This window comes from Cyrtonyx montezumae, unplaced genomic scaffold (assembly GCF_038088225.1).
Source record: "Cyrtonyx montezumae isolate F1298 unplaced genomic scaffold, pur_monq_1.0 scaffold_10, whole genome shotgun sequence".
NCBI lineage: Eukaryota > Metazoa > Chordata > Aves > Galliformes > Odontophoridae > Cyrtonyx > Cyrtonyx montezumae.
Window position 1 is genome coordinate 6848911 of NW_027071826.1, and position 13124 is coordinate 6862034.

Consider the following 13124-nt stretch of genomic DNA (forward strand, 5'->3'; position numbering starts at 1 on the left):
AATGCTGGCTGCCTGCAGGTCTCTGTTCCCAGGTGCTCTTGATGCCCTAGTGCCCACGCAGCCCCAGCTGACCCTTACTTATGCGTTATCTATTTAAACATTGAGCTATGCCTCCTGAGGGAGGCCTGCTGTGAATGGAGTCCTTTGTGTTTGACATTCCAGAGCTTCTCCCCTAAGACTGGAGAGTGGAAGAGTCTCAGATTTCATCATATGGATCCTGCCTTCTCTCCTGGCATTGTCACTTCTCTTAGAAGTCCAAGAGTCGAGTCTATGCTTATCTCCCACACTAGTGTCAGAGGTCAGAAGGATGCAACAGCCTGCCTGCCCTGTTCCTCCATTGTCAGGTAATTGTGATTACTTTTTAACCCCTTACGTGGATTTCTGCTTTCTGCACTATGTGGCCATGGTTGGAGAAGGTGGAAAGTGTCCATCTGGTCCTGTATATTTATTTGTAAGTAATTGATATGTCTCAAGGGGTACTAAGGGGGAAAAAAATAATAAAATAAAGGCTCCTTCAAATCTTTCCAGTTGCTAGGAGACAGATGCTTCAACTTTGAAAGCCTCCATGCACGCAGAGGCTATTACCCTGGCAAATTGGACTTTCAGATCTGGCAGCAAGGGGAAAAAAGGTGATGATGCCCAAAAGTAGAGGGTGTTTAGGTGGTCTGATTTCAGAGACATCTGTTCTGCTTTGCTGGGAGGGCAGGGGACCAGTCCAGTTAGTGAACATATGTGGCTACATTATTGCACAATAAGTTTTACTCTTATGCTCTCAGCTTGGCTAGGTGACCCCTTTTCTCTCCTTCTTTCCAACCTGGTGAATTTTTAACTCAGCTTTTGTGTACAGAGCTTGCCTGTGTAGTGAGGCCATGTCTAGTATTTGCTTTGAAGTCCTGAACAGGTTTGCATGCAGATGGAGTGCGTGATCAAATAGTGGTTTAAAGTTTTACACTCACGGGACTTATGAACCTCCCTTGCAAGGGCTGTCTGTGGGCTGGTGCAAGCTCTGAGCACAGTTCTGCTGTGGTGCTTGTGTCTGGAATGGTAGCTGTCTCCTGTAGTTTCTGTGTGTAAGCACTGTTGTCTATTGCCAGCTACTTGAAGCATCAGGGAGGATGCTATAAAAGCTGTGAGGTCTTTTCTGTCTATTCTGTGTCTTTATATGCAAAGCTCACCCAGAAACTCCTTGAGCTGTACCCACTAGTGGCTGGATACAGTGCTGGGAGTACCACCATTCAGTAGGCAACCTGTGGTTTCCATCTCAGGTGTGGTTCACTGGGAGTGCATCAATGTGCTGTGATTAATTTGGAAGTCCTAAAAGGAACTGGAGTCTCAGATGTTCATGTGAACTCTGCCACTTGAGCAGTATTAAACAGTTACATCAGGTAGAGGCACCGAGGGTGAGGACTTCATGTTGCTGGGCTCTGGCATAAGCAACCAACTTATTAAATCCTCTTAACCTTTCCCTTAAAGGAACAGGAAATTGGAAAAAAAATAGACATTTCCTCTATAAAGAATATTAAAATCTAATATTCTAACTGTACCTGTGGGCCCCCTTTCCTCTTGATACCGAAGAGTTGCTTAAGAAGAGCAACCTCATCTGCTGGTCTTTCCGATGTCATGAAGTGATGTCATGAAAGATGATGACAGTCTCCTTATGGGGAAGGAGGTGAACTGAGATGGACTGGAACTTGTTTTGCTCTGGGAGCCTGATCCTGATTCCTTCCAGATTAGTGTGTGCAAGAAGGAGAAGGGGAGAAAAAGTAATCACGAGGAGACTGCTAACTCTATTTCAGCTGCTGTCTGCCGTGGACCTTTACTGGTTGTTCTGCCTGACACTGGTAGATAAGCTTGTATATTCGTACTGTCCATTTGGGTTTTGTGCAAGCACAAATCTGGTCTGGGCATCACTTCAGAGAGCATGTTACCTGGTATATGGGCACATTCCCTCAGTGAGCACACGAGCTGACCTGCAGGTAACTTAAGCTTGGCTCAGTGTCCATGGCTTGGAGTTTGAATCCAGACAAGCTAAGAAGGGAGATGATGATGTGTTCCTCTCTCAGGCTGGTGCTCAAGCCATTGCTGATTTTACTATTACTAGACTTTGAGAGATGTTGTTATGCAACAGTATCTGGTTGCAAGCTCATAGAAGCTTGGAGAAATATCAGTGTTGACTGTAGAAATAAAATGGATTTTATTTTCTTTGCTTAAAAGAACAAAAAAAAAGAGAATACGCATTAAAAGTTGGAAAAGATGATGCATGGAAAAAGGTGTAAGGAAGACAGTTTTTATCATCAGCCAAAGATAACAGCTAATGTCAAAGACCAATTTCCTGGCAGCCAGTTTCTTTCCAAGATTAGGACAAAGGGTCAGCCATGCCATGGTGGACTAGAGACTAACGGAGGTGGTGAGTGCTGTGGGCTGTGTGGTAGAGTTCATGCTTTTCAGGTCACCTGTCCTCCTGGGAATAGTGTTAGATAATGTAGTCTACCAACTGGTGACAGACCCATCCTGTTGCTATTTTGCTCACTTTCAGCATACTCAATTTGGGCTTGTCCCTCTGGTCTCTGCCCTTCCTGTTTACCAGGTGTGCTCCAAACTCATGCTTCTCAGGTCCTGACCTTCCTGTTTAGCTGAATTAAACCAGTAAATAAATTTCACTGACTTTTCTGTGCAAAATCACGTGCAAGTCTGATATGCATTTCTTAGATGGAGCAACAGACAGTGTATGGCCTTGCATTCAATCTCAGTCTTGATGCTAGCTCAGAGTATTCTAGTTTTCTGTGAAATCAAGACTCAGAGCCAAACTTCTTAATGCAATCTCTCTTCTGTACTTTTAGCTTTCCTCTGCTGCCTAATTGGAATCAGTGTGCATTCCTAATAGACTTTGCTGAACAAAGCTCCTGAACCCTACATGGTAATGTAAAACCATTGCTCTGTGCTGTCTGTAACAGATGGGAAATGTAATCTTCTGGGTCCTGTGACAGGGCCTGCTCATTATTATATGAACAATGAGGGAAGAAATGTAAAAGGTGCAACATACGTTTATTTCCTGACATTTTGTTTAAAAGACAATGAACCTGATTCTTATTAACTGTAACGGCTGCAGGGGATCCCTTTGGTGTTAGAGACCTCCAACAAAAGAAGTGCAAATGTAATGTGTTTTTTTTTATACTCTCTAATTTTTTCTCACCTTAGGCCTTTTAATGTAGCTCGTCATTCAGGCAGCAATGTGTACTGGCAAGCATTTATTAGAGAATGAGTGATGAGGCGATTCCCACAATTAAGCAAATCTCAGGACATTAGTTCTTGGAATCTTTTTAGCTTGTAGTTTTTGCTTCTACCTCTGGCCTGAAGAGCTGTGCAGCCTACTCCAACTGTGTCTTTTTTTCTTGTTTTTAAAACATCTCTGTGCAAAATGGCTTCTCATTCTCAAACCTCTCAGACTGCACTGTCAAAAGCTCTGTTCAGGATACTTCAACTAAAGGAATTCCTTCAGTCTTCATCTTTCGGTGGGATGCAAAATATCTTCTGATGACACACTGATGGTGTATCACCTCTTTGAGGTGCTTTGTGTATGGTTATCAGGTCTGTGATAAAAGCAATTGTGATTCAGGCCAGCAAGTCTTATGTGAATAACAAGCAGAGGAGCCTTAACTAAAACTAAATGAGATGACTGCCACCACTGGTAACACCTGTTTTTCCACTCTGCAGGTACTAAAGTTGTTTCAACAACATCATTCAGAGCACTGAGAGAACTAAAGTAATGCATTTTCCTGCTGAAAATGTCCTCCCTTGTTCAGTGCCTCCCTTTTCTGCCTCTGACCCTTCTGCTGGCAGCAGACCAGGCATGAAGTCTCTGGTGTCAAGTTTTCTGCTCTTCTTTTACCTTTTCTGCCCCTGGCATGCAGATAGCTTTGCTACCTGACCTTGTTTGAAGCTCAAGTGTGATGGATTCCATTTCCCTATCAGCATGCCAGTCTAGCTGGTTTCAGCGTTTGTCATCTCCTGTGTGGGTTGCTGCGTTACCTGTAAGGAGTGGAGTTTCATGCTGAAGCTTTTATGCCCTACTTATTTTTAATCCCTCTTCACCATCAGCACCTTTGCCAAGAATTGGAGTCGAGCTTTGCAAGCGCTGCTTTGATCTTCCTGGCACCTTAGGTGACATCTGCATCAGCACTTGCATGTTGATTCCTGATGGAGGGCTTCACAAGCCAGATTTCATTTTAAAAGTAAGCGCTGTTTTCCAGTAACAACTCCCTCGTCTGTGCATACACACACAGACGTGCATGTGCTCTTTGATTTTGGACATACTTAGATTGGTTCCTTTCAGACAAGTAGTGTGCCCTTGTGCTAAGGGAAAATGAATGACACTGATTTATTTGAATACCTTATTAAAGCAAGCACAGGTAACTCGAAAAATCCAACATTCCAGTTATCAGAAGTATCTTAGTTACACCCAAAGCCCACAAAATGAAGCTAATGTGTAGCTATTAGCCTTTCACTATGTAACTTGCTGCCCTGCCCAGCATAAAGCCATAAAGGTTCCCTCCGCTCCTGTTTCCAGAGGGAGGCAACATCTACTGTGAAAACTGCTCCTTGAGGGTGGTATTTTCTGGAGTCAGATGTGCGTTGCTGTGCTGTGAAACATCACATTAAGTACTGATAATTCAGGAGTAGATTGTTGGATCACATTGGCACACTGAGATACAAAAGCCCTCTTAGGGAAAATGTACTGTCAGCCCCTCAGAAATCAGCATATTATTCTTAAAGCCTTCCACTTCCTTATTTCTTCATATTGCTGAGTGATTATTTGTGGTTACTAATGTGGGAATGCTGGGGAAGAAGGAAGAGAGAATTGTGTTTAAAAAAAACAAACAAAAAAAACCTTAAGCTGTATGTATTTTGTAGATCTAATTATTGTACCTTATGTGGAAATGTATACAGGCAAGGGAATCTTTATTGGATTTAGGCAAATGCAGCACAAATATATTTGTGTATGTCCGCCCAAGTGAGCTAAAGCAACTGAAATTTCAATGACTGATTTCCTAGCATATGCAATTGCAGTCTGGCTTATTGGCTTGTTTGTGAGCAGCTGAGAGGAGAAGTTTTATCCTTCCATAATTTCTCAGGAAAGCAGGAATTGTAATGAATATGTTGTAAATAATTATCAATGAGAATGCTTGTACTACAAATGATTCTATAGTCTTTTTGTTTTTTTAGTTTTTCTTGTAATGCTGAAAGTATAAAAGGGAAGGGTGAGAGTGAGGTTCTGGCCCTGGGTAGTGGCAAATTTGAGAATGTGACCTTCCCTCACTTTTAACAGTGTATTATTACTGCTGTTCTGGTGGTAAAAGAACACTATTTTAACCATTCAAGAGTCTGAAGTACTTCCTAAAATGTTTCTAGGCCTTCTCTCTTCTTGTCTTCTTTGGTAGATGTAAGGTAAGTCAGTGCCTTTTCACGTAAGGCCTTGGTTCTTAGTTCTTCCCCTGCTCTATACTCGTTGCTGATCTTTGCAGTGCAGCTTTTCCATTCTTGGGCCTGAGAGGGAGCAGTGAGGTTTGCTATAAAGCCTGGGTTGGAGAGCCATGGCGGCCAGTCACTGTGCAAAAAAATATTTTAAGTGTTGCATAGCTCCTTCCATGTTCTGGTTTAAGTTCTCTCCTGAATTCGGGCAGATGTGAACAGACTATTTTTTAGCAAGTTGTAAAATATAGCTTGCATTCCTACACTGATCTGTTGTATGCCTAAGAAAAATAGAACAGAAGTGATGAAAATCACTGTCTTGCCTGGTAATTTGTGATCAGACAAAAGGGTTAAGATCTCGGAATGGTGACTTGTGCATCCAGCTGCAGTGCATATGCAGACACATAAAACATGTCAAGGAGCATTTTATTCATATTAAGATATCAACAAACTCCATGTGCTGCACATACAGCTGGAGAGACCAATGTGCTGAACAGAGATACCTTGTTGTCACTCTCTAGGTTTGATTCTACCCTATTTAAATCAGTAAGAATTTTGCTATTGACAGTGGATCCTGGGTTTTCATCGTGAAGCATTCATCTGTGCAGGAATTTAAATACCTATTTTCATATGGACAAGAGTGGAAACGAAATGTTTCCTTTACTGATGTACAGAGGTGATGCATTCCTAATGGTTCATTAACTTCAAATTTCTTCTCACGTATTGTAACAGCAGGGAAAAAAAAAGAACAATGGAGCAAAAGTAGCATGTTGAATTAATAATACAATTTAAACACTTAAAACTATCTTTCTATAGAAATCACTTCAGAAATACATCAGAGGCACGAATTAGGCCCTCTGAGGTATAAGTAAATGTGAGGATGTAACACATGGTAATCGAATCATGTCATTTCATAGACATAGATGTGATCAAAGCATTAATAAATATTCCAAGGTCACCTTGAGTTAAGGATTCAGGTTTGAGTGTTGAATGTTTCTTTCAAATGCTTATCTTTGGCTTGTGAGACTTGTGATGACTTTGGAAAATTTTATCCATGTGCATGAGTCACCTCAGTTCAGAGGAGTATAAGGCTGAGTATCAGTATAAGGCTGAGTACATGCCTGTGCATCCCACTGGCTGGAGCTGATGTAGCCTATGTGGGCTGAGCAGCGTCAACTGAAAGGATAATAAGGAAAATAGAATAGATTGGTCAGGCTGATCCAGGGGGATTCTTTGCCTGCTTCTTTTCCTACACCAGACATAGACTATTGTAAATAGAGACAGCTGAAGCCCTAGAATTTCCAAGATGCAGAGAACTTTTTTCTTTTTTTTTCCCATTTTCTCTCAGACTAAAGCCAGCTTTCCTCAATACTTCACGTGAAACAGAAGTACTAAGAAAAGTCTGTTTCAGACACATCAATGCACAGTGTTTCTGAAATGAAATATGCTCCCCAGATGCTGCAGGTTTTCAGAGAAACTGATGATCTTGTCAGTCCTGCTGCTGGTAGCAGCTGCTGGTGTCTTGGGATTTGTGGCTGGGCTAGAGCCAGCACTGCTATGGATTTTGCTGTCCCAGGTCTGCAGCAAAGATGGGTCTGCCTGAGCTGCAAGTCCCATCCTGCCACCATGACCTGGAGATCAAGGCTCTTCCATTCTCCAGCTATGTCCTTTCTGGCATGCCCCAGTGCTGGGGATTTGAGAAAAGTTGTGCAAGGTGAAGGTCTGCCTCTGCTCCTGTGTAACAGAGATAGGATGAGAGTTAATAGCCTTAAGTTGCTCCAGGGGTGGTTCAGGGTGGTTCAGGTTGGATATTAGGAAAATCTGCTTCTCAGAAAGAGTGTAGTACACTGCCACAGGCTGCACAGGCAGGTGGTGGAATCAGTGTCCGCCGTTCTTGAACGGTAGAGATGTGGCACTGAGGGCCATGGTCAGTGGGCACAGTGGGATGGGTTGGGATTGGACTAGATAATCTTAGTGGTTTTTTTTCCTAACCTTTATGATTCTGTGAGAAAATGCCTTGTTTTCTTGTGGCAATACCCATGGAAAGTAATATATACCTTTAGGTTTCATAGGCATAATTGAGTGGAGAAATTTTTCTTAGGAAATCATGAAGACTTTTTTGTTTATTTTTGAAGTTTTGTTAGTTTGAAACCCCTCCTGAAAACACTGAATCAGAATTTGCTCTGGGAAAACATTTTTAAATTAGAAGACTTTCTGAAATCTATTTTCATTGAACAGTAGCAGAAAATCCAATTTTTTGCTGAGAGAGAAAAAATGCTTATTGTTCTGGATTTTGGAGCAGCTCTTCAGTTCCCCTTGGGGAATAGCACAAAGCAATCTTAATGGCTATCTGAGAATACAAGTGAGAATTGACCCAGGAGCAGGAGGTCTCCTGGCCTTGAGACCTAGGGGGAGGAGGGAGGGCTGGAGCAGGAGACTGCTGATTCCTGGCTGGGAAGGTGATGTCTCAAGAGTGTTTTTGTAGCTTGCTGTTATGCTCTGTGTGGCAAAACTCCACTGCTGATGAATTGCAACTTAAATATGCCCCCAGTGGATGATTAGTAAGTGTGGAAACATTATTTATGTTTTCCAAATAATTTCAAACAAAACAACCCACTGGCTAATGAAAAAGGGTTATTCATCACCAAGTCCCCTCAGTGCCATTAAACGTTCCTGCTTGAGGAATATCATGATCTGTACGAGGACGTGGTCCTTAAAAGAAACAGAACGAAGTGCCTTCACACTGCTAGTGATCTCAGTGGGAATTCCTGGTTGCTGGAGAAATACAGGTCTGTGCCTAGGAGGGAGGCTGTTATGTGCACTTTGGACACTGTACCACCGGCTGTTTGTAAACAGTTCCAGCCCTGGTGGCACAGAGGATTCAGAATGCTGTCAGTTATTAATCGCACTCTGAATGAACACAGAGGCAGAAACTCCATTTATGTCATTACCTAGGTAGTGGGTATTCATTCTGCTTTTCCCAGTACCACTTTTCATCTTGGTTTCATTGCATCAATAAATGCATTCATTAAGTGATTTTGCGGACTCCTCGCATTCTGAATTATGTTCTAAGATGTGGCTTATAAATAAGTATATAAAGTGGATTATTCTCCATGAAAGAACATTTTGGTCATTCCTACATTTTCTAACATTTTTTTCAGAGCTCTTCCTTTGCCTTTGCATGGATTATATGTGTTGATGGACTGAAACATGATTATATACTGCTGCATGTACAGCATGCATATTCACACCTTCTTTATGCCGTAGATTTTTATAGCTGTTAAATTTCCTTTTCATTATATTTGATTTGCTAAGATGAAGGCTTGTTTTATCAAAACTAATTACATGGTATGTATTTAATGTTCTGTCCCTAAGGTTTTCATAGTAATAAAATTGATTGTTACTGATTAAAATGGTTCTATTACATCAGCTTAATGTCACTTGAGGTGAATGTGGTATTAGAAAAACGACCAATAAAATGTTGAGTAGGGAACACAGAGGCGAAGATAAAACAAAGGAAGAAGATTTTTGAATGGACAAGGTTTATTTTTTTTATTTGGAGTTGATTACAATCAAGAATTTTATAACTTTGGCTTGGCACTGGTAGATGTCTGAGTTATTTGCAAACGGTATTGTTATTATTGGGTTTATACAACTTACTGATTTCTGCAGCTCTGAGGTAAATGTTCAATACGTCACCTTAAAAGCATACTTTGTCTTAGTTTTTTTGTGTTGTTACGGTATGTGGAAGAACATTTGAGCATGTGAAGAGGCTGTACAAATGTACACATGAAGAGATGTTATGTAAAGGTGAAACTCTCCATAGATGAGGAATGACATTCTGGAGCACCCTTTTAGGTTAGAAAATACAGAGTTTCTAACAGTTCTCTTCTTTGCTACTACAGTGTCTTTTTCAGAGCAGTGTGTGGCTGCACTTCCAGTTCTCCAGTTCTCCTGATGTGTCAGAATATTTGCTGTTTTTTCTTGAATCCTACTTTCCTGGAATTGTGTGACCAGCTCAGAGTGGGATTTTGCTCTGAATCTGGAAGTGTGATTGGAGTGCAGTCACTCTATGAGACAAGGAAGAGAGAATCAGGGAGCAATGGGTGCCCAAGGCCAGGTGGGATGGTGCCCTGGGCAGCCTGGTCTGATGGGGGCAACCAGCCCATGGAATGGGGTTGAAGCTGGGTGGGCTTTATGGTTCCCACCAACCTAAGCCATTCTATGACTACTAGAGTGTTACTTTACACAATGGACACAGTTTTCAAGCTGCTCCTTTAGGCTAGTGTCTCACTTCAGAGTAGCTACCCAGCACTTCTCTGTCCTCTCCAATCAGTCTTCCTCTGATGACTTTTTATACGTTGAGAACTCTGACCATCATCCATGCTGCCTCTTTCCCTGTTCTCCATCAATATTATCAGTAATCCTGTACTACTTTGAGCTATCTGCTGACTGTTAGTACTTGATGTCATTTGCAGCTGACTGGCTTTCAAATGAAGAACAGTTTCCCAGCTCATTTCAACTTAAACTGACCACTTTTTGCATGGCTAAAATTGAACTTTATCAGCAACTTTTCTCTTTTAGCTTAAGGCTTAGAAATGCATTGCAGTTAGAATTTGCTCTGCAAATCACTGAGAAATGGCACCATGCAGCACCAGAGGAAAAGCCTGGGGAGGTGGTAGGAGAAAGGTAGGAAAAGTCCTAAAAACTGGAGGCTTGCAGAGGAAATCCATGAATATATCATAACAATGGGACAATGACAGTCAAATAAGTCAGTGCACTTTTGACATTTCAGTGGCGTCTTGCTCATGATAGTAAATTCAGTCATCTACGAATAACTTTTTCTCAGATTATTTCTTGGGTAATTCATGATATAAAAAAGCATTTTCTTGAGTTAACAGCAATATAGGAGTTGATGACCAAAGGTGGGGAAGCAAGAGTCTTAACCTCGCTACTGAGATGACAACTGCTGTAAGAAACATGCAAGGAAAGAATAAATTTCTTCTAAGAGAATACGAATCTTTTCCTTTAGTTAAATGTCTGAAAACTCTTAAAATGGTGTGCGCAATTAGATTTCCTTCCCCAGTCAGTTTCAATCTGTCCTTGACATTCCATTAACTTGACAATATTGTTTAATTACCAGAAAAGAGAGCCTTGTATCTATGAACAGACTGATTTTTGTCGTGTGCCAGGAAAGCATGGCTGGGTATTAGGCCCTTGAGGGTAGAAAGATAGAAGAGGAAGCAAGGGATGTCTATGTCACAAAATCTTCTGAAGAGCATCTGTCTGGGTCATAGAGGAACTGCTACTTCTTCCAAGTAGTCCTTGGAGGGCTGGGAGCTAGCAAGAAATCTGCTGTTTTGTTCACTGCTTAAGGACAGTGTTTTGGTGCAGTTGAGTGTGGTACTCACTGAGAATCATGCTAGGACTGGATGTTGATGCAGTCAAACAGTTTATTTACTTCAAAAGAAACTTTGGGGAAGCAGGAGTTGTTGGTTGGCACTGGGTTTGGTCTCCTACACTTCCAGATTGAAATCAGAAGAAAACTCTTTTTAAGTGAAAGCATTTAATTTTAAGTTAAATCTTTAAGCTACGGTATCTTGGGGTAACCTAGCAAAATTTAAATATAAAATGACTTGGAAAGATATCTTTTGTTTCAGGAGGAATGAATCATGTTGAACATAGTGATATTTGAAACGGCTCGTTTCACTGAGACTTTCAAACAGTTCCATTTCAGGTCAGGCTGAAACTGCTGCAATTTGATCAGGAAATGTATCATCAGTCATTTACATAATCACAGAACATCATAGATATCCCGAATTGGAAGGGACCATAAGGTTCATTGAGTCCATCTCCTAATTCCACCCAAAATGCAGCTTTGGTAATGAGCAGCAGGACCTGATGCTCTGCAGCTGCACAAGCCTTAAGGTCTTCATGTTTTAAAAGAAACCTGAACCAGGTGAACCTTCTTTCATCATCTGATTCAGATAATAACAGTATACTACGAGTATATTACAAGTATTCTGAGAATATTCATACCCTCTTTAGACATATTAACAACAACAGAAAAAGTAATTTAGGAGCCCAACAGGTTATATACTTCATGAAGTAAACTCCTAAATCTCTAATATCCCCACTGAGTACCAAGCAGCCTATGCAAGGCACTCAGATTGGGCACCTAGAAGTAGGAGGTATGGATGCCTCCCGTGGATTCCTCAAAGGACCATGTTTGGGTGTGTTGGATGATAATACTCTCAGTGTTTAACAGGCACTGGGGGCAGCTCAGCTAGAATCCAGGACATACCAGAGTGTTTTTTCTTCCCAAATCTGGCAATGATGGGAACATGGGAGGACCACGGTGCCTTGCTACATGTTTCATAGCTTATTGAACTTAGGTCTCAGTGCTCCAGGAGATTTGAAGCACACGTGTAACATCCAGTGAAATGAGAGTTACTCTCCTGTTTACAGGGTTGGGAAAAACAGACAGGAAGAGGGAGCTAGGAAGTGGGAAGTCGAACTGCTAGCAGTAAATTGCCAGCTGTGTATATGCAGAAAAGGGCAGAAACCTTGATCCTCTATGAAAACCTACATTTAGAGCTGTTAAAGAAAGGGGAGAGGCAGGAAGTGGAAGGAGTGGCTCCAGCAATTCTTAGCTGGATGTTTATAGCAAAAAAAAAAAAGGGTAATTGTAACCACAGATTGAACTGCAGGAAAATGGAACTAATTATATTTGGTTGCAAGTCTATCTCTTGTGTTTACAAGATACCCATTACAGAAAGGAGCCAGTGCCTTACGAACAGAGTATATCTGCTTTTGTTTTCTTTTCTTTACACAAAATTTCTGCTAATGAAGATGCTCCAGAAGAGTCTGCCTAAAAGTGAAATGTTAGCTCCTTAGCTGACGTAAATCACTGTAATCCCATTGAAGTCAATGCTGAAGATTTAACATCATGCTAATTGAAGTCAATGGAGCTAGGCTGATGTATACCAGCTGAGGTAAATTCCCCAGTGCATTCTTTCTAGCTCTCAGGAGTGTTTGGAGCTTCAGCTCTGGTTTGAGTCACTGAGAGAGGCACCAGCTGTGCAGTTCAAACCAGGCTCTTTATTTACAAATGACCTTTCCTAAATTTCAATTATGGTGTTGAGACTGGTGATTTCAAACCAGGTTCATCTCTACTCTCAATATGCAGGGTCCTTTTTTTTTCCCCTCCATCTTCCCATTCTTTGTGGTATAAATCTCCTGTGCTGATTTTGCTTTTTGGCCTGTATTATCTAATTAGGTCAGATATATTTAGCTGTCACCAAATACAACAATCTGTAGCTAGGTTTCTATTATTATTGATGGTACTATCATATGGAGGGATTCCCAGATGGTGTTAAACATAGTCTTATGAATTCCTTTTCTAGTTTGTAAGCAAATGTTCAGCCTATGGAAGGCCTGCTGTCTGATTTTGTCTCCCTTTTCATTGCACAGTGATCTTTGAGCAAAACCATTGCAAATTGTGAATGGTCTCTTCTCATTCTCTATAGCTGATCATGATCCATATGACATAGTCTCTTCTAGGGTGACAAAAACAGAATTTAGGATGGGATTTCTGGAAGAGAAATGTTGATTGAAGATGTTCATGATGGTTTCCCTTTTCTGAGTGTGTTATG